Genomic DNA, 23,744 nt, shown 5'->3' on the forward strand with positions numbered 1-23,744 from the left:
CCTATCCAACACAACCATACAGATGGTTTCAAAAAGTCAGTCCCACCCCTGGAGACCTCTCCCTGTAAGTTTGCACCAAGTTGCACACGTAGAAAGTGTTGTTGTGATTGTTCATTGATTTAATAAAATTCTATTGCTCTGGATATCTGGGTTCATGGTTAGTTGCATGACATTCTCACTCAATTATAAACACAAAACAGAGGAATTCTTAAGCAGAAATAATTAATCATCAAAAAAAGTTTGTAAATGGACTGTCAGTAGCCATATGAATATAATTTTTTTTAGTTCTTTGTAAGCATTTTATGTTTGTTCTATAGACACATTCCACATCATAAAATATAATATGAATTTGATCTGCAGAACAAGGAACTAACTAGCAACAATAAATGTCTACAGTTAATAGATCTGTAGCTATACCTGCAGTCCTTTGCCTTGCACCGCTTATATTGACAAAACTGTGATGGAGTTGACATAAATGTTCCACCGGCTCGACTGGTATCTCCAGTCCTGTTTTAAACAATTTCACCTCAGACATAATCATACACTTCAGACAGTTTCATATCAAAATGAAAATTAAATTAAAATATAACCATTTTGTAACACTTAAACTGAAAAGTCAGCAAACTTAAGTATGTACTTTAACTCATAACTTCTGTTTTAATATTTGTAAAACATTCCAGAAGCTACTTTTTCTAGAATATTCTGCCATATAGATGAAGTTATATAAGTTCACATAAACTGCACCAAAAGTTCAGTTTACTTCTCTCAGCTCTCTTCGTTATTTTGAAAATGTTAAATGGACAATATCAATGTTAGTTGTTCTCAGTTGGGTTTTATTCTGACAGTTCTGGTCAGTTCCTTGTAACTCAGAGTTTTTTGGTCAACATGGTTTTGGATGAAAACATCGCAAATAAACTCTGAAACTATGATCAAAACAATGTTTCAGTCAGACAGTTAAAAGGAATTGGATGCGAATAGTAAGTAATTCTGAAGTACTCATCCTGGAAGATAGGTTGAAAAAAGGCAAACCTATGTGTTGGGCATTTGTAGATTTAGAGAAATCTTTGACAATGTTGACTGGACTAATACTTTTTGAAATTCTGAAGGTAACAGGGATAAACTACATTGAGTTAAAGCCTATTTACCACTTGTACAGAAACCAGAGTGCAGTTGTAAGACTCTAAGGACATGAAAGGGAAGCCGTGTTGAAAAGGAAATGGTACAGGGTTGTGGTCTATTCTCAATGTTATTCAATCTATACATTGAGCAGCAAGCAGTAAAGGAACCCCAACAAAGGATAAATTTGGAAAGAGAATTAAAGCTTATGGAGAAGAAATAAAATCCTGAAGCTTTGCTGACAACATTGTAATTCTATCTGAGACACTAAAGTATTTGGAAGAGCAGTTGAATAGAATTTAAGTCTCTTGAAAAGAAATTATAAGATGACCATCAAGCAAAGTAAAACCAGATTGTGGAGTGTAATCAAATTAAATCAAGTGCTGCTGAGGGACTTATATCAGGATGTGGGAAACTGAAAGCAGTAGATGAATATTTGCTGTTTGGACTGTAAAATAACTGATGATGGCTGAAGTAGAGGGGGTATAAAATGCAGACTGGCTGTACCAGGGAAAGCATTTCTGAAAAAGAGAAACTTGTTAACAACTAATATTGGGCTGGTGCTTAAGTCTGTAGTATTTTTCCATAAGTTTAATAAGCACAACATATCCACCTAACAGAGATTTTATTCATCAATAATATATTCTCCTTCACTGTTTACAACAGTCTGCCAATGCTGGGGTAGCTTTTTGATTCTGAGACCATAGAAATCACCTGGCTTAGAGATGAAGAACTCAATAAACCATGTTCAGAGTGCATTTTCTGCCAGAATAAGTTCTTTGAACATTGTTCGATAGAGAGTGGAAAAGGATGCAAGATCAGGTGAAAAAGGTTGGTGCAGAATGACTTCCCAACCCAACTCCAGAACAGCGTTTTTAGTCAGTCTAGAAGAATGTGGACAGGCATTATCATGGAGTAGTTTCAGTTCATGCAGTCTTCCTGGTTTTTGTTCTTGGATTGTATCTGCAAGAGGTCTCGACTGTTGATAATAAATGTCAGCAGCAATGGTTACACCTCAGCGAAACAATTCATGATACAGCACACCATCACTGTTCCACCAGATGCATAACATTATCTTTTGTGGATGGGTGCATCTCTATATGAGGAATTGCTCCTTTATTACAGCTCAACCATTTCTTTCTTCTCCTTATGCTAGCATAAAAACATTATTTTCATCACCAGTAGTGGTACAGGATAGAGATCATCAGTAATGTTCATGAACCAACTGACGATGAGCAAGCAGAGATGCACATATGACCACCTGTTGATTTTTGTGATTTCGGCTTAGAGCATGCAGTACGCATCCACCTCTGAACCTTCCTCACTGCATGCAAATGTCACACAATGGCGGATTGATCACAGTTCATCACATCTGCCAGACCTCGAGTACACTGACACAGATCACTGTGGATTAATGCATTTAAACAGTCTTTATCAAACCCAAAAGATCATCCTGCATACAGAGAGTCACTAATGTCAAAAACATTTTTCTTAAAATGAGAATACCATTTTCTTGTCATGCTCTGTCCAATGACATCATCCCCACACATGTCGCAAATGTTTCTGGCTGCCTCTGCTGCTATCACCACTGCATTGAACCCAAACAGGAGAATATGTTGGAAATGTTACACTTTCTTCACTTGGCACTCCATTTTCTAGCATCTCCAAACGACAAAATGACAGTATGTAAACTCAAATACTACAACTAAAAAATGACAGTGGATAAATAACACCACAGCAACTGGAATACCAACATGCAAAATAAAAATGATACAATCTTATGCGCCAACCTAATGTAAATTTAAGTGTTAGGAACTCCCTTCTGAAGGTATTTGGCTGAAGTCTAGCCTTGTAGAAAAGCGAAATGTGGATGATAGACAGTACAGAGATGATGAGAATAGAAGCTTTAGAAATGTGGCATGCAAAAGAATGCTGAAACTTATATGGATAGATCAAGTAACTATCAAAGGGGCACTGAATCCAATGGGGGAAAAAAGAAATTTATAGTACAACTTGATTAAAAGAAGGGATTGGATGATAGCAAACATACTGAGACAGCAATCTATTGTCAATTTAGTACTGGGTGGAAGTACAGGGAGTAAAAATTGTAGAGGCTTGAATACAGTAAGCAGGTTTAAAAGGCTGTAGACTGCAGTAGTTATTCAGAGATGAAAAGACTTGCACAGGATAGAGTAGCATGGAGAGCTGCATCAAACCATCTCCAGACAAAAGAACACAAAAACAACAGTGGGGCCTTCTTTTAATGCTAATTATAATAAACAATAAATAGATCTGAGCCTCCTCTGACTAATTACAGGTACTTACATACAGAGATAGCAATTAATGAGTGTAATATCTAAAATATATAATTATGAAAATAAAACAATGGAAACTCAAGGTTGTAATATCAACACTATAAGGAAAAGATAGATTGCTACTTACCGTCATCTTTACAGTAAGCAGCAAACTATATTTTCCTTACATTCCCAATTACTAATGTAACTTGAACGACAACTGAATTATTAACAGTTTGGAGACCATTGAATTCATGTCAGAATTCTAACATTCTAGAAAGAAAACTAAGCCCTTGAGATACTTCATGGAGGTGACAAAGGGGAGAAGTGGAGATGACTGCTTACCACATGGTGGAGAGTGTCGTCTCGTGACAATAGTGCAACATATTTGTGCTAACCAACTGAAAATGTGGTGCCTACAAGCAAGTGTCATTAATATCTTCAGCTCAAAAAAATGAGCAAGCAAACTGTGATATGACCCAAGGCAACAAGTACCGAGAGTGTATTACATACCTGTTAGAGTTGTCTTACTGCAACCGTTTGTCCAAAGATAAGTCGGTAAACAGGTCTGGGATGGCTGTGCTTTGAACTTTTACAGCTTTGGAATGCCTGCACACCAGTGACCCTCTGACCTCAAACAATAGGACTAGTACTAACTGTTGGGAGGGCCAGTACCCAAGGACTGTCTGATGGGACCTACAGAACAGACAATGTCTTCTATTTTCTGAGGTAGGTAGGGAAATGACTGACACTTGTAGGCTGAGGTCATCTTTTCCACACTTCTTTCTTGCTATTAATTGTAACAGTAGTTATTGTAATTGACTAAAAAATTTCATAATCCTGTCCGTATGTAAATGACATAAACTCAATATTTTCCACTCAGTGGACAGACATTGAGCTCACTGGGTCAAATAGGTCAAGCAGCTTTAGTTGTGGAAGCTGGCATTAGGTTACCCATTTTGCAAAAACTGTTGGCTTTTGCAGGACATGTGTGAGAGAGTGAAGTGACAAGGGAGAAAAGCCAGGCACTCTGTTCCAGGGGTTTGTCAGTGCAAGACCAGTTGGGTGAGTTTTCTGCTCTACTGTGAGACTACTTAGGTAGTAATTAATAATTATTCATATTTTCTGATTTCACTTTGTTTAAACAGTCCCTTGACATTATTGCCAATTTTTTGTCATTTTTAATTCCTCACATTTACTCAACGTCTCTTTGTAACGCTGACCACATATGGCTCAATGATCTTTGTTACACCTTGTGGCTTCTAACAGATTCCTGTGGTGCTTTTCCTTTAATATATGTGCTTAAGTAATGTTTCTCTAACATTCTGAAAGTTTGAAATTGTAATTTTTTGGATTAAATGGATGGTTCTTTGTGAATCTGTGCACATAGTACCAGACAGTGCTTCATGTAGCTCCTGGTATTAAACAGATTCCCAAGTGTTTCTTCTTGGCTTAAATTTCTTCAGTAGTGTTTTGCTGCTATTTCTGAACAATTTGTGAGTGTAATTTCCACAGCTAAGCCAACATTTCTTTGTGATTATGGGCACATGGTATCAGAAAGCTTTTCATGTAGCTCATGACACTAGGTATGTCTGACAGTGGTTTTTCTTCACTTGAATTGCTTAAATACTGATGTAATATTTTTCCCATCAATTTTCGTGCATAATTCCCCTATTTTTATCAAGGTTTCTTTGTCAGTGAACACACCTGGCACTAGTTAGGCTTTCGATTGTTGAATGGTTTGTGAATTAGGTCGTACTCATCCTCGGTCAACTTCATTTCAATAGCGCTGTAATATTATTCCCGAACACTCTCGGGTGTAGCTCATGGATTTTAACTGTCATTTCTTTGTGAGTTCAATCATGTTACAACAAATCGAAATTTATTGCAACTTCCTGGATTAACAGAAGGTTCCACTTTCTTTTTGGTAATATCTATTCCATTTTTCGGCTACACAGTATGAGATTCGAGTTTCTCGTGTAATTATACAATAAACAGAGACATTTACAAAACTTTGTACTGTTTCAAATTTCTCCATAGTGTAATAACATTTTTGCATGTTTCTGTTTAATAACATTGTGCTTCAGAAATTAGTTATCCTGCAGATTTTACTTTACAATAACTTAGATTCAAAATAAGGTGTGTGACTAAGAAAAATGTAATCTGATTTTTATTTTTTTATGTTATTCATAACTAATGCCACGTAGAGATGGTAATGAATGTCTGAAATATTTTCTCCATGATTTGGAGACATGTCCAAGGGCATGTGATAGAGTACTGAGAACATAATAGCACTGAAAATGCATTTTGTGAAAAAATGTCACTTAGAACATTGGACATTTCTGCTCTTCAGTTCTTTTATTGGTGTATAATACATAGGTCCTAACACAACAATTCTCACCTGGTTTGCTGGGGGATCCTAGTGAGTTGTTCTGGAACATCTCGCTGGCTGCTCCAGTCCAAAGTGACTGCATTCAGGCTCTGCCTCTATCTGCACACACCAATGCACAACACTGGCACATGTTATACAACTATGGTGATACACTTTTTCTTTAATATAGTTCTCGATACATTTAAATAAATTTACTACCTGAGCAGCCAACACTTTTTACAGATTGCAAAGTTTTAATACTTTATTTACGATTAAACAAACAGTATAGGATTATTTTAGTTATATTTCATTTTGAAAACAGGCAATAATCCATTACTCCAAACAGATTTTTTTTTTTCAAAATTTGAAAAGACATTCAAAATTATTATTGTTATTTTTATTATTTCTATAATTTCTTGCAGATCATTTGAAAAAACTGTAAAACAAATTATGTAGCATATTAATAATATATGACTTTATCTATGGATGTACAGATCAATAGGTTGTAATATATTTGTGCTGTGTGGATAGCATCACTGGTGTTCCTCATCTAATGTAATAAGGCAGTCGTGTTCTAGAAGTTCCATTCTACATGAGCAGTCTTGTTTTGTTCTAAGTTTGGAAAGCTTACTGCTTGCCAAAGTATGAGAAGTCAGATATTTATTTGGAAAAGTTTGTGACACTTTATTTGTGTGGTGTGTTGAGGTATTTTATCTGAAACAATAACTAATGAAGCAAAAAAGTTCTACAACTTTCATTTAAAAATGTAAAGCATAAATTCGAAGACCTGGACTCTTCTCTTAAAAACCAAATGGATACAAGACCAACTAAAAGAAACATTGAGAGTACTACACAGAAGAGACAATCTACATAAATTATTTCTTTTTGAATAGTGCTTTTTCACCTCATTACAGTAATTCACCTTGCCTTTGTTTATTGTCATATCCAGAACACACCATTGCATGCCACTAAATGCCGGCTGAAGAATTTCAATCATTTGTTTTAGCAAATCTCAAAACAAAGGTAGAAGTTAGAGCATGTAGACACTGGAGCCCAGAGACAGTGGCCATGTGTGTGTGAATTGTGTTTGTATAAATGTATGTGTTTTTTCTACTTTGGAAGAAGAACCTTTCCTAAAGTTTAAGTATTTTAGCAGCCTTTTCCATTGTGCCTGTGTGTGATTCAGTGTCTCCTTTATGTGATGAGAAGCAATCTATCCTTCTCATATTGTTTGTTGTTATTCCAGTGTGGACTTTCTATTATTTCAATACATTTTAGAGAATTTCGGGGAACTTGTGGCTGTTTTAATATATCTAATGGAAGATAGGTTAGACTTATTTGTTTACTGTTGCCACACTGTAGAACTGTGGTCACCATTTGAGTGTAATTTATTATAAAAAAACTGCAGCAGTAATAAAAATTTTGTTGTTAGTGGAGAACATTAATCTGACATGTTATGCAAATTAACAACTTGCATGTCCCCCTGCGAGTGCAGGGATTACAATAGGCTCGAGGTATTCCTGCCTGTCGTAAGAGGTGACTAAAATGAGTCTCACACCTTTTGGCCTTTATGTGATAGTCCCCTGTAGGGTTGGCCTCCATTTTCCAAACTTTTCCCAAAGAGTGAGCCAATTGGGGAAGGGCGCCTTACATGGTGCATCGTGCATTGAGATCTTTAGCTCACTTTCTCATCATGGCAATGTAGTCCCTCTCATCCTCCATCTCTTGAGTGTGGACACCTTTCTGGGTGCATTTTCCTATACCCACTATGCAGTGTCATTTTCTGCGCCGATGAGGACCATGGAATTCTTTGCACCTCATATCCAGCTTGGTAGCCAGTCCATTGTGGGTAGCCCCCTGACAACACAGGAATCGCTCTGCTGATGCCTGCACCATTAACTCCCCACATATGCCATGGAGTAGATGCCCATCTCCCTGGGGCATCGGGACTCCCGGCACTGACCATCCTGGGTGGCGCCCCTGGGGAAGGCCCCTGGTCAGAGTGGGTGGCATCAGGGTGGATAACATGCCATGAAACATAGTACATCATCTCTTGCTGGTAGACCACCGCCAGTAGTCTCTAAGTGGGCAAAGTCTACCTTCAGTGCTAATAAATATGCCCCCAAATCATTCCCCTCCCTGGCCACACCATGGGAGGAATGCCAGGCTAAGGATGGCAGTGAAGCTTATTCACCCTGGTACCTCATATGTACGAGAGGTGATGCGGAATCTTTCATGTCCATGAAACTTCAGTTTTTGTGGAGCATTTGGATGATAAGTTTGGGGAGATGGAGTGCTTGTCGAAAATGTGCTCTGGGTCAGTCTTGATAAAAACAGCATCCTCTGCCCATTCACAGGCATTACTTGCTTGTGACAAGTTGGGAGATGTTTCTGTTACCATCACGCCCCACAAGAGCTTAAATATGGTCCAGGGTATTATATTACACAGCAACCTTTTTTTGCAGTCTGACGAGGAGCTGCACGCCAATTTAGAGTGGTGAGGTGTTCAATTTCGTCTGGCACGTCCGTCAGGGACCGAGGGATAATCAGGTTGCCACGAGTGCCTTCATCTTGGCCTTCGAGGAAGACACATTGCCGAAGAAGGTCAAGGTGATGGAATACCACTATGACGTCAAGCGATATATCCATCCCCCGATGCGGTGCTTTGAGTGCTGGAAGTTCGGCCATATGTCTTCCCGCTCTACTTCCAGCATCACATGTCAAGATTGTCGACGTCCATCACATCCCAATACTCCATGTGCCCCGCCTCCCATCTGTGTCAACTGCGGAGAGCATCATTCACCTTGCTCGCCAGATTGCAGGATTTTGCAGAAAGAGAGGAAAATCATGGAATATATGGCGCTAGACCAACTGACCTACACTGAGGCTAAGAGGAAATTTGAGCACCTACATCCTGTGGCTATGACCTCCTCTTACGCCGCCGCTACAAGAACAGTTGTCACCCCATCAGTTCCTCGCATTCCTGTCGCCTCTCAGAACGAGAAAACTAGACCTGCCCCCCCTGATGATGGGTGGCACTTCCCTCCCTGTTGCTCCCACACCACCTACTTCAGGAGCAACACCCCTCCAACCATCAGGGTTATCAGTCCCCACTTCTGAGCCGGAGAAGCGTAAGTCTTCTTCGACTCCTCTCACTAGGAACAACCAGGAGCAAACAGACAATGGAAGAGGCTGATGCAACCACAACTCCCTTCAAGCGCCTAAAGAACCAGCATGATGTGCTTATGGACTGGGGAGCAATGGAGTGCATTGTGGAATGTGACAAACAAAAACTGAAGTTATTATAATGGTAGCAGACATAGACATGGTAGTAGGTCCAGTTTTTATTCATGATAGACATTGCATTTTTTTAAAATTATTTTTTAATTATTATTATTAATAGTGGAAATAGTTATGGTGATAGGAGATAGTACTGAGTAGGATAAAACCGAATATTAACGTATGTTGCATAATTTGTGTAAGAATAAATACAGGCCATATTTAAATAGTAAATAACAGGCTACAAAGGAATTTTACTGTTGGCACTACACACACTGGCAGATGACGTTCACCGGGCATTCGCCATACCCACACCCTGCCATCGGATCGCCACATTGTGTACCGTGATTCGTCACTCCACACAACGTTTTTCCACTGCTCAATAGTCCAATGTTGACGCTCCTTACACCAAGCGAGGCGTCGTTTGGCATTTACCAGCGTGATGTGTGGCTTATGAGCAGCCGCTCGACCATGAAATCAAGTTTTCTCACCTCCCATCTAACTGTCATAGTACTTGCAGTGAATCCTGATGCAGTTTGGAATTCCTGTGTGACGGTCTAGATAGATGTCTGCCTTTTACACATTACGACTCTCTTCAACTGTTGGCAGTCTCTGTCGGTCAACAGACGAGGTCGTCCTGTACGCTTTTGCGCTGTATGTGTCCCTTCACGTTTCCACTTTATTATCACATCGGAAACAGTGGATCTAGGGATGTTTAGGAGTGTTGAAGTCTTGTGTTCAGGCGTAAGACAGAAGTGGCACCCAATCACCTGACCATGTTCGAGATCCGTGAGTTCTGCAGAGTGCCCTATTATGCTCTCTCACGATGTCTAATGACTACTGAGGTCGCTGATATGGAGTAGCTGGCAGTAGGTGGCAACACAATGCACCTAATACGAGAAACGTATGTTTTTGGGGGTGTCCAGATACTTTTGATCACATAGTGCATGATAGGTGGGTGGCCAGTTTCCTCTCACAACAACGCAATACGAACACATGTTTAAAATAAACTTTATTACAGGAGCCCTTTGAGTACTTAACTTTAGTGATGTACCATTTGTAGTTCTGTGGTTAACAATAATCAAATGACGAGTACTAATTCTTGAATCTTGTCCGTGTCCATATCACAGCTATATATACTCGTACAATGACTAACGTCTCCTCAGAGCTAGCTAAGGAGTGAGGCGACGACTGTCACTGTGGAAGGCTAGAGCACAGTGCGATATATTGAGGTGCAATGCGAACTGAGTCCTGATGTGATGTACTGAGGTACTGAGACAGAGACTGGGTGGTTGAGACAGCTCGGTCGGCGGTGGCGGCCTATATGCAACTTGCCCAGGGGGCATTATCGGCACATAGCTAGGGGGCGTGTCTCGGTCTTTTCTTGTCATAGGCGTGCCTAGTTCAGCACCTGCTATACAATGTTTCCTAGTGCCGACCAGTGTGCTGGCGAAGGCGTATGCCAGCACACTTTCATAAGATCGTGACCCCTAACACCTAGTGAAAATCGTGAGCATTGTTTGGGTGCTCACAATGATGAGACCATTTATGCACAACTGTACTGGAGCTAGCATGGAACCAGCATCACCACACAATTTGTCAACCACAGTTAGCACACACAGTGGGGGGTGGCGCTAGGTGGTTTGTTGTTGTCAGCTGATCGTAATGCGCCTCATTCATCTGTAGTCATTTGACCTGTGGTGGGAGCATCGAGTGACATCACGCACATATGGTCGCGGTCAGCTTTCTGCTGTGAAGAAAGTCAAGGTGGTTGCTGCGCTCCACAGGTGGAATGTTCTGGCACATCGGACACAGTTGGCTCTGCTCGGTTGCTACCTGCCGCAATGCTACCTGCCAAATAACAAGCTCCATTGGTGGCTGCCAGGTAGTATAGGCAGCCATCTTGTAAAGCAAAAACAGTCAGCCATCCATAACTTAACCTCGTATGGCAGTCCTTCAATGTATCTTAAAGGTACTTGAATCCTGTGAGGCAATTTACTTGGAACATATGGCTCACAGCATGTTGTTGGGAATTAATGTGGGATCCATCAGAGTGCATAATTGGCTCCATAGCTGTGCAGGCATTCATCCGTTTAACTTTTCCAAGAAAATAGCTTGTCAGATTTGTTGATCGGGCGACGAGCACAGTCTTTGATGAAATGTCGCTTTTGCTGTCTCATATCTACACTCCTGGAAATTGAAATAAGAACACCGTGAATTCATTGTCCCAGGAAGGGGAAACTTTATTGACACATTCCTGGGGTCAGATATATCACATGATCACACTGACAGAACCACAGGCACATAGACACAGGCAACAGAGCATGCACAATGTCGGCACTAGTACAGTGTATATCCACCTTTCGCAGCAATGCAGGCTGCTATTCTCCCATGGAGACGATCGTAGAGATGCTGGATGTAGTCCTGTGGAACGGCTTGCCATGCCATTTCCACCTGGCGCCTCAGTTGGACCAGCGTTCGTGCTGGACGTGCAGATCGCGTGAGACGACGCTTCATCCAGTCCCAAACATGCTCAATGGGGGACAGATCCGGAGATCTTGCTGGCCAGGGTAGTTGACTTACACCTTCTAGAGCACGTTGGGTGGCACGGGATACATGCGGACGTGCATTGTCCTGTTGGAACAGCAAGTTCCCTTGCCGGTCTAGGAATGGTAGAACGATGGGTTCGATGACGGTTTGGATGTACCGTGCACTATTCAGTGTCCCCTCGACGATCACCAGTGGTGTACGGCCAGTGTAGGAGATCGCTCCCCACACCATGATGCCGGGTGTTGGCCCTGTGTGCCTCCGTCGTATGCAGTCCTGATTGTGGCGCTCACCTGCACGGCGCCAAACACGCATACGACCATCATTGGCACCAAGGCAGAAGCGACTCTCATCGCTGAAGACGACACGTCTCCATTCGTCCCTCCATTCACGCCTGTCGCGACACCACTGGAGGCGGGCTGCACGATGTTGGGGCGTGAGCGGAAGACGGCCTAACGGTGTGCGGGACCGTAGCCCAGCTTCATGGAGACGGTTGCGAATGGTCCTTGCCGATACCCCAGGAGCAACAGTGTCCCTAATTTGCTGGGAAGTGGCGGTGCGGTCCCCTACGGCACTGCGTAGGATCCTACGGTCTTGGCCTGCATCCGTGCGTCGCTGCGGTCCGGTCCCAGGTCGACGGGCACGTGCACCTTCCGCCGACCACTGGCGACAACATCGATGTACTGTGGAGACCTCACGCCCCACGTGTTGAGCAATTCGGCGGTACGTCCACCCGGCCTCCCGCATGCCCACTATACGCCCTCGCTCAAAGTCCGTCAACTGCACATACGGTTCACGTCCACGCTGTCGCGGCATGCTACCAGTGTTAAAGACTGCGATGGAGCTCCGTATGCCACGGCAAACTGGCTGACACTGACGGCGGCGGTGCACAAATGCTGCGCAGCTAGCGCCATTCGACGGCCAACACCGCGGTTCCTGGTGTGTCCGCTGTGCCGTGCGTGTGATCATTGCTTGTACAGCCCTCTCGCAGTGTCCGGAGCAAGTATGGTGGGTCTGACACACCGGTGTCAATGTGTTCTTTTTTCAATTTCCAGGAGTATATTAAAGGCAGTGGCGATAGAAAAATGTCACTGATGACAGATGCCTGCTCTCCCCAGGTACCACAGTAAAGCAGAACATTTCACTGTACTGTCAAACACTTTTATGATTAGGAAACACTGATTCAGTAATGGCGAACCAAGTTTGTGCTTATTCTAGTAGGAACTGAGGTAGTTTTGGAAACACCCACTGAATAGCGGAAACATTGTTGGAAAAGTGTTTGTATGGCACTAACTGAGTCGAGTTGGGGGTACTATCACTCATAGCCCTGTTGGTCAGCCACGGCACAGCAGAAAACTCTGATACATTCTGGCGTGGCTCAGCCAGCTGAGTTCCGCTGAGGGCTAAGAATGTTGTATACGACGCCTAGAAATCTCGAGTTGAAGCACACAATTGATCGGGAGGAGTAAGAACACGATATTGTTCTTGGCAGTGAAGTCACCTGAGGGTACGGAGTCACTTGTCAGTATCAGTCTTTGCCGCATCTCAGTCAAATGTAAGTCAATCAGATCTTCAGAAGACAGTACGGAATATCACCACATAGGATCAACACCTCTATGTACACACATGAGAGGAAAGTGGTACTCCCATCCACTAGAAGTTTTGGACTTGGGTGATTCCATATTGTTCGTTGCTTCACGAAAACCATGAGAAGCACAATCAAAACTTGCGAAAAAATTCAAATGGTTCTAAGCACTATGGGACTTAACTTCTGAGGTCATCAGTCCCCTAGACCTAGAATTACACTACTGACCATTAAAGTTGCTACACAACGAAGATGACGTGCTACAGACGCGAAATTTAACCGACAGGAAGAAGATGCTGTGATATGCAAATGATTAGCTTTTCAGAGCATTCACACAAGGTTGGCGCCGGTGGCGACACCTACAACGTGCTGACATGAGAAAAGTTTTCAACCGATTTCTCATACACAAACAGCAGCTGACCCGCGTTGCCTGGTGAAACGTTGTTGTAATGCCACGCGTAAGGAGGGGAAATGCGTACCATCACGTTTCCGACTTTGATAAAGGTTGGATTGTAGCCTATCGCGATTGCGGCTTATCGTATCGCGACACTGCTGCTCGCGTTGTTCGAGATCCAATGACTGTTAGCAGAATATGGAATCGGTGGATTCAGGAGGGTAATACGGAACGCCGTGCTGGATCCCAACGGCCCCGTATCACCAGCAGTCGAGATGACAGGCATCTTATCCGCATGGCTGTAAAGGATCGCGCAGCCACGTCTCGATCCCTGACAGATGGGGACGTTTGCAAGACAACAACCATCTGCACGAAAAGTTCAACGACGTTTGCAGCAGCATGGGCTATCACCTCGGAGACCATTGCTGCGCTTACCTTTGACGCTGCATCACAGACAGGAGCGCCTGCGATGGTGTACTCAACGACGAACCTGGATGCACGAATGGCAAAACGTAATTTTTTCGGATGTATCCAGGTTCTGTTCACAGCATCATGATGGTCGCATCCGTGATTGGCGATATCACGGTAAACGCACATTTGAAGCGTGTATTCGTCATCGCCATACTGGCGTATCACCCGGCGTGATGGTATGGAGTGCCATTGGCAACACGTTTCGGTCACCTCTTGTTGTCATTGACGGCACTTTGAACAGTGGACGATACATTTCAGATGTGTTACGACCCGTGGCTCTACCCTTCATTCGATCCCTGCGAAACTCTACATTTCAGCAGGATAATGCACGACCGCATGTTGCAGGTCCTGTACCGGCCTTTCTAGATACAGAAAACGTTCGACTGCTGCCCTGGCCAGCACATTCTCCAGATCTCTCACCAACTGAAAACGTCTGGTCAATGGTGGCCGAGCAACTGGCTCGTCACAATACGCCAGTCACTACTCTAAATGAACTGTGGTATCGTGTTGAAGCTGCATGAGCAGCTGTACCTGTACACACCATCCAAGCTCTGTTTGACTCAATGCCCAGGCGTATGAAGTCCGTTATTGTGGCCAGAGGTGATTGTTTTGGGTACTGATTTCTCAGGATCTATGCACCCAAATTGCGTGAAAATGTTCACATGTCAGTTCTAGTATAATATATTTATCCAATGAATACCTGTTTGTCATCTGCGTTTCTTCTTGGTGTAGCAACTTTAATGGCCAGTAGTGTGCTTAAACCTAACTAACCTAAGGACAACGCATACATCCATACTCGAGACAGGATTCGAACCTGCGACCGTAGCAGCAGCGCGGTTCCGGACTGAAGCGCGGAGAACCGCTCTGCCACAGCGGCCGGCTGCGAAAGAATCCAACAGCCTATGATGGTCCGTCTCGGTACAAAGGCAATGCTGCCTGTCTGCGAAGAACACAGTATATGTACAGTTATCATCGGTTATCAATGTGGAATGTCCATAGCAGGGAGTATGCTGAATAATACACAGCTACTCTTGCTACGAACTGCACCACTTTATTGATGGAAATACATTCACAGGGGTATAAGAACACATCAGCCATGAGTGTACATGAAGAACATTTTTATTTTAAACTCCTTTGTGTACACCACAAGTCAAAGCAAACAGAACAGCCAAAGACAATACAATTGTGATAGATGGACACTCATTCGTTGTTCTAAGTATCGATCTTGGCAGTTGATGCTGATTCCTGCTGTCAGTGCCGCCACATTCCTATTGAACCGTTGCATTCATCAAAAGAGTAAACCTGACGTAATACAAACACAATGATTGGCCAGAAGCCGTAGCACACATATACTGGTATTTTACGCTCTTGGAAGTAGATCCTACTTATGTGTTAGATATACAAACATCAAAAAAAGTTTTGCATCACCTCGGTTCCGAGATTTCCGGAACCTGTACAGAAAATTGAGATAGGGATCAACAGAAATATCATTTCCGCTCTTTTTATTTCTCATGAAATCCACACACAGTATGTTGTACCACCATACAGCGAGACCTTCACAAGTGGTGGTCCCAATTGCTGTGGACACTGGTACCTCAAATACCCAGTAGCACGTCCTCTTGCATTGATGCATGCCTGTATTCGTCGTGGAATACTGTCCACAAGTTCATCAAGGTGCTGTTGGTCCAGATTGTCCCACTCCTCAATGGGGATTCGGCGTCGATCCCTCAGAGTGGTTGGTGGGTCACGTCGTTCATAAACAGCCGTTTCCAATCTGTCCCAGGCGTGTTCGATAGGATTCATGTCTGCAGAACATGCTGGCCACTATAGTCAAGCGATGTCGTTATCCTGAAGGAAGTCATTCACAAGATGTGCACAATGGGGGCGCGATTTGTCGTCCATGAAGACGAATGCCTCGCCAATATGCTGCCGATATGGTTGCACTATCGGTCGGAGGATGGCATTCACGTATCGTACAGCCGTTACGGCGCCTTCCATGACCACCAGCGGCGTACGTCGGCCCCACATAATGCCACCCCAAAACAGCAGGGAACCTGCACCTTGCTGCACTCGCTGGACAGTGTGTCTAAGGCATTCAGCCTGACCAGGTTGCCTCCAAACACGTCTCCGACGATTGTCTGGTTGAAGGCATATGCGACACTCAGCGGTGAAGAGAACGTGATGCCAATCCTTAGCGGTCCATTCTGCATGTTGTTGGGCCCATCTGTACCGCACTGCATGGTGTCATGGTTGCAAAGATGTCGGGAGTGAAGTTGCGCATCATGCAGCCAATTGCGCACAATTTGAATTTTAACACGACGTCCAGTGGCTAACAGGAAAAGCAGGTGGCGTCACTGTCAGGGTTCCTCCGAGCCATAATCTGTAGGTAGCGATCATCCACTGCAGTAGTAGCCCTTGGGTGGCCTGAGCGGGGCGTATCATCGACAGTTCCAGTCTCTTTGTATCTTCTCCATGTCCGAACAACATCGCTTTGGTTCACTCCGAGACGCCTGGACACTTCCCTTGTTGAGAGCCTTCCTGGCACAAAGTAACAATACGGGCGCGATCGAACCGCGGTATTGACCGTCTAGGCATGGTTGAACTATAGACAAAAAGAGCGGTGTACCTCCTTCCTCGTGGAATGACTGGAACTGATTGGCTGTCGGACCCCCTCCGTCTATTAGGCGCTGCTCATGCATGGTTGTTTACTTCTTTGGGCGGATTTAGTGACATAACTGAACAGTCAAAGGGACTGTGTCTGTGATACAATAACCACAGACAACTAACGTCTATCTTCAGAAATTCTGGGTGATGCAAAACTTCTTTTGATTTGTCTATTATTACTAAGTTAGGTTAAATGAAACTGTAAGATATTCAAATGTATTAACAGTCATCAACGTTTTTCTTAAATCACTTTTTTACTATGTAGTTTTTATTTCAAAAATCATGTACAGTCACAGTCTCTGTACTGTTGTGCTCTAATTGTCGCGCTGTTAATACGCAGTGTGAAAATGGCTGAGGCTGCCTCCTGTTTTATAGTGAAACGAGCGTGTGGAACACGGCTAAAAAGTGCCGAGAAACAGGTTATCCTTAATGTTTTTCATAAATCTACAGAGATAATCGGCTTTGAAGTTGTCAGACGGACTGTATTAGATACATTTCGGACGCGTTCAACGTATAGTGGAATTGGTAGCGTAATTGATTAACAACTAATTCCAGTTCATGGTTCCCTGATTCTAATCTCGCCTAAGGCTTTCTTCTTCTCGTTAAATTTGAAATACCTACACTTCATAATTGTAAAATTCATCATTGTTTTTTATGAATAATGCACGTCTTCTAGATTCTAATTACAATTGCACGCGAAATTCCTGTTTTCATTTCAAATATAAATTCTTAATTAGCGATATTTTATGAAAGACTTCATAAAAGTTGCTCAAATTAAGAAAACATAACAATTTAATTTTTAAGGCAAAAATTAAAAACCAAATACTCTTTATTTGGACCATCGTTTTATACCACAGATGTAAATAAGCGTCATAGGAACATGCAGTGCTGTTTTTCTGGGGGAACGCTGGGGAATGCGTACCCCTAAACTTTTTCGTCGACAAAATAATTTTTTTACGATGTTGAGAACTTGGAAGAGTGCCAAAGATTTATTTCATGGATGTAAATTTTTTGTTTCATTTTTTCGTGTTGGTAATTGCAATACAAACGTTACCAGTGCAGTTTTTGGTGGGAAAAGCGATGTCATTGACCACTTCAAGCATTTCGAAGCTGCGGCAACCGTTCTCGACAACTGAATCGCTGGCAGTCAGGTAGACAAACATGAAGTGCAGTACCCTTGCCCGCTAATAGTGCTAAACGGATATGCGTACACTCAAACGCCGAGCTACCGATAGATGTCTCTACGGTCTCGCTACCATCCTTCGCGATTCATTGCCATCTTTGTTTTGTTATTCTTTATTCGTTTGCGTTTGCTGTTCCTTTCTTGTCGGTTGTGCGAAGTTTTACAGTGTGTCCTGTCTTTCGTTGCAACTTGTAAGTTAAGTTGAAGGTGAGAGATGAGCAGAAAACTAGGGGTTGATGGGAATCGCATGCTTCATTTGAGGTAATGTAAGCTGAAGTGTTCGATACCACATTCTCTTGTATGTTTGGGTTTTTCTCGGTAGCGCCTGCTTCATTTGAGCAGCATTTAAACTTAAGAGTCCGATACTTTTTTTTCTCGACATGCTGATGACGTTATGGCTAAAAGCAGACGGGTGGTATCCCATGCTTCAGTTATAAGTAATTTTCGCTGCATTATATCCAATGTCGGAGCACCTCCAAACTTTTTTTTAGAAAAAAAGCACTGGGAACATGAAAAATAATCGTTTTCACAGCATCGAGCACACAATACAAATGCTGCATTTTTACATTTGCCTCTGTACCATTACAATACGAACCCAACAGAACTGATGTGGAGGCAAGTTAGGGGATTTGTCGCGGGAAATAACAAGACTGTTAAGCTGCCAGACATACTGGAACTAACACACGCAGCTTTTTCACGTCTGCCGAACACTGGCGAAATATACCTACAACGGTTCGCCATAAAAGAAGAGGAGAAAATGCGGCGCCTGGTTGGCTTCGTGGATTCTATTGTTGAAAGGCTCGTCACCAACGTAGCAGGTGACACTTCCAGAACTGAAATATATTTCTCGGATTCGGATAAGGAAGGAGCTAAGATATTACAAGAGGACTGACTGCAGTTAATACCTTCTGTGGCTTCAGTATTCAACAGTGTGGTGAAATCCCGGCAGTTTACTTTTGCGTTAGTGGTTGGTTCAAATGGCTCTGAGCACTATGCGACTTAATTTCTGAGGTCATCAGTCGCCTAGAACAGAACTAATTAAACCTAACTAACCTAAGGACATCACACACATCCGTGCCCGAGGCAGGATTCGAACCTGCGACCGTAGCGGTTGTTCGGTTCCAGACTGTAGCGCCTACAACCGCACGGCCACTCTGGCCGGCTTTTGCGTTAGTCACAGCTCGCTCAGAAAAATTGTCCTGTGTTCCAAATTGGGAATTTTCATCACTCTTATTTGTACTTTGAATACTGTATCAGGTGAGAACGAGAGTAGTTTAATTATGCTTTCCGTCTGGACACCTAAAAAGCACGCGATACTGCCGGAGATTCTCCGAATGTTATTTCATTCTCTTTAAAAATTAAATGACATTCGAAGCTATATTGTTTATTTGCTGGTATCTTTTTACGTCTGAACTACAACTGCTCACATCATTGCAGATTAGTTGGGCCGCTGGCTGGCCAGTGCTGTCCAAGTTTAAAGGCGCCCGTAAAGCTGTTGTCCAGCACATTACCGCGTCCCAGCTTGGCTTCCGCTCCACGTGAAACGAAATCCAATTACACTCAAAGCAAACGCGGAAGAATACATGACGTAATGTTTACATCAGATTTATTCTTATGATGAACAGAGTATAACTCACCAAGACTGTCACACGTTATTATAATGTATTTGGCGAATTTCGATCGAGTGCTTTCGAGCAACAGAACCCAAGGGACTATAACAGAATAAATACACCAGTAAAAACCAGTGCCCCGCAACAAGGAGTGTTTCTCAACGAGGCTGCCGACTAATGCGTCTTATTGCGCAGGCATCAACAGCGTGCAGCTGTGCTGTTTGGGTTATCTTGTCTGTTTTGTCCAACAGCGATAAAGTCACCAACACCTTCGTCCTGCTGCTACCCATTACTGGATTTCTCCTTCAACAACTACATTTTTTTTTCGCTATGTCTCATTGATTTGTTAATCAATGAGTTGCGTGAAGCACACAAAAACGTACCAAGCAAGTACACATGACAATGATACCTCCAGGCGACAGCAGGAGCCATGTAAAGCATTGCGTGAACCATAATACTTTTTCAAAATTAAAAATATTAAGTCCACTGATAATGCCGTGAAGATCAGAGGATACAGAAAATTAAATAAAATCTATTTACCTGCGAATAATGTTCATCTGTGAAAGAAATTCTCAGTTAAATGCGTATTACACCTGTGGAAGATGATACGTAAACCACAAATAGTCTCTGGCATAATATGAGGAAGTATCTAAGTGACTAAATATACACGCTATTGGTTACAGAGGAAAGCGATAGAAGTGCATAAATTAATGCTCAGGCTACAAAACTTGTAAATCTTAGGCCTATTACAGCCAGTAGGCAAAAAGAGTTATTTACAATCGAATATACAGGATGCAAATTCACGCAGTCATCTATAGAATCATTTCAGTTGTTTTCTTCCAAATCAGGACTGTTTTGTCTTCAGAGCCATTTTGTCTTGCAACTGTTTTTGTGTGATCTTTTAACTTCTTCAGCTATATTTCACCCATGTAAAGGAAACTATTGTTTTTAATTACGCTTCGTTTGTATGATGTATGTTTGTATGTCAAGAAACTTATGAGCATTCTCTGTTCAACAAGTCTTAATTTTGTAAAATAAAAATAAAACTTGTATAGGTCCGGCAGAAATACTTCACAACAGCATACTATAAAGGAGGTACATACAGTATGCACAAAATAGGAAATTATGCCCCACATTCGAACTCTGGGGGGAGGGGGCGAGATACGATTTCTGTCTCCCCCCCCCTCCCCAATTTACTTAGAGTTTTATTTTATCTATAGCCGGGACTAGTTAATACACTACGCTGCCATCAAGAAATATGAGATCAGCACTTTTGTTAGCGAGTTTTGCTTTTTGGCTGAAGAATCTTAATAACGCCTACTACATGCTGTCCTCTCCCTTCGTTCCATTTTTCAACCTGTAACTCCTAGTGGGGGACAACCTCTGTATGCATATGTAACAAATTCTGCACAGCAACAGTAGCTGTGTAACTGGATAACCTCTTTTGATGCTAGATAATTGTCAGGATGAGCATTACTGCAAAGGGCATCTGATCCTAAAGCATTATGTCAGGGTGAAAAACACTAAATAATTTACTTTTCTCTCTTAACAACATGTGGGCAGGGTGGGTCCTTCCTTGCCTCGTGTATGAGGTAGAATGAAACAGCATTTTTACATAAGATAACTTTTATTGAAAGATTTGTACAATGGTTTCCTTACTGGATTGTTGTGGCTGGGAGAGCGGCAGCTGTGTCGTTTGCGAAGCCTTCTACTGCGTGTGCGGCAGCGTCTGATTACGCTTGGCGGTGTGTATCTCGTGTCGCTGTTTCGCCCAGTTGACTGGAGATGCGCATCGTGAGGTGGCCCATTTAATTATTGAGAAGGAAGTCGTGAATTGGATGGTGATACCTTGGCTGTGACGTCCCAGTGTTTCTCTTTCTATGCGGCCGCGTGTGTCAGTGTTGTGCGTCGGCGAGCGGAGCGGCGCAGCGGGGGAAGGCCAGTGTCCCGGACTCGAACAACGGACTCCCGCTTGCCAGTCTTCGGCTGTCAGATCTCCATCCCAGCTCACAGGTGACTGCTGATATGAGGCCGTCTCCTTCCCTTCCTCACGAGGCTCCTGGGTACGTAAAAAATCAGTCTTCATATACCTTCTAACTTCTGTCTTCTTGCGGCGAGGCTGCTGCTTGCTGTTCCATTACAGCGGCGGACTTGGTGCTTCTGTGTACGATGTAGTCTCTTCCTGCATGATGCTCTTCAGCACCAACTGAACTGCACAGGCACTGAACTCGAACCGAAACTGAACTGAGAACTACTGTTGGGCCCACTGCATCCCGGGTATTTATTTGCTTCAGTTCACTGGAGGTGAACGACTTCACAGTCATTGCCTCTTCTGTCACATTGAAAAGCTTCTCGAAGAATCTTCTTAACGTCGGTCATTGGCTCTTGGAATGTAGGCGAGGGCCCTTGATCACATGTGACAACTGACAAGGGAACCTCCCCATCGCACCCCCCTCAGATTTAGTTATAATTTGGCACCGTGGATAGGCCTTGATAAACTGAACACAGATCAATTGAGAAAACAGGAAGAAGTTGTGTGGAACTGTGAAAAAATAAGCAAAGTATACAAACTGAGTAGTCCATGCGCCACATATGCAACATCAAGGAGGACGTGAGCTCAGGATCGCCGTGGTCCTGTGGTAGCGTGAGCAGCTGCAGAAGGAGAGATCCTTGGTTCAAGTCTTCCCTCGAGTGAGAATTTTACTTTCTTTATTTTTGCATAGTTATTATCTGTCCGTTCATTCATTGACGTCTCTGTTCACTGTAACAAGTTTAGTGTCTGTGTTTTGCGACCGCATCGCAAAACCGTGCGATTAGTAGGCGAAAGGACGTGCCTCTCCAATCGGAACCGAAAACATTTGATCGCAAGGTCATAGGTCAACCGATTCCTCCACAGGAAAACACATCTGATATATTCTATACGACACTGGTGACGGCATGTGCGTCACATGACAGGAATATGTTGTCGACCCACCTAACTTGTACACTTGGCGAAGGGGTAAAAAGATTCTTCTACCTTGCCCGATTTAGGTTTTCTTGTGGATGTGATAATCACTCCCAAAAAAGTGATGAAAACATAAGAGTTTGTCAGATAAACTGAAAATAAAAAATTAAACTTTTCACTCGATGGAAGATTTGAATCAAGGACCTTTCGTTCCGCAGCTGCTCACGTTACCACGAGACCACGGCGCTCCTGCGTTCCCAGTGTCCATGTTGCCTATCTTGCCATGAACTACTCAGTTTGTATAATTTGCTTATTTTTTCACAGTTCCACACAACGTCTTCCTGTTTTCTCAATTGATCTGTGTTCAGTTTTTCAAGGCCTATCCACTGTGCCAACTTATAACTAAATCTGAGGGGGGTGCGATGGGGAGGTTCCCTTGTGAGAAACACGTGAGCCGGTCGGGCGATGCCCTAACGGCTGAATCGACGGCTTCCGCTTATGTGGGGAGGGCGATGGCTTCTCCTGAACGTGCTGACTTCACGGTCATTGCCTCTTCTGTCATGTTGAAAAGCTTCTCGAAGAATCTTCTAAACGTCGGTCATTGCCACTGCTGCTCTGCCCGCTGTTTGCCAGTGTGTAAATCTTGCAAACTAAACTAAGTTTTTCATTTATTTTCTAATTTCTACTTTCACTAATTTATTTACCTATCTTAAGTACCACCCCACAGCTGAGACTGATCGGGCTCTCAGGGCCGGGTACGTAGTATAGGCGAAAGGCACAACCGCCAGAGCGCTGAATTTGGGGGAGCAGCGCCAGATTTAAGGCAGATATCCTGACTGTAAAAATTGGTTTTGTTGTCCCTTTACGTTTTAACGGTTGTCCTGTGCATCTGCGTAATAATACACTGTTCAAAACAAGTACAGTATTGCCACCTCCCTCATTATTTACTGTTCTACATCTACATCTACATTTATACTCCGCAAGCCACCCAACGGTGTGTGGCGGAGGGCACTTTACGTGCCACTGTCATTACCTCCCTTTCCTGTTCCAGTCGCGTATGGTTCGCGGGAAGAACGACTGTCTGAAAGCCTCCGTGCGCGCTCTAATCTCTCTAATTTTACATTCGTGATCTCCTCGGGAGGTATAAGTAGGGGGAAGCAATATATTCGATACCTCATCCAGAAACGCACCCTCTCGAAACCTGGCGAGCAAGCTACACCGCGATGCAGAGCGCCTCTCTTGCAGAGTCTGTTCAGTTCCCCTTGAATCTAAGTCCACACACGTTC

This window comes from Schistocerca americana, chromosome 1 (genome assembly GCF_021461395.2).
Source record: "Schistocerca americana isolate TAMUIC-IGC-003095 chromosome 1, iqSchAmer2.1, whole genome shotgun sequence".
NCBI lineage: Eukaryota > Metazoa > Arthropoda > Insecta > Orthoptera > Acrididae > Schistocerca > Schistocerca americana.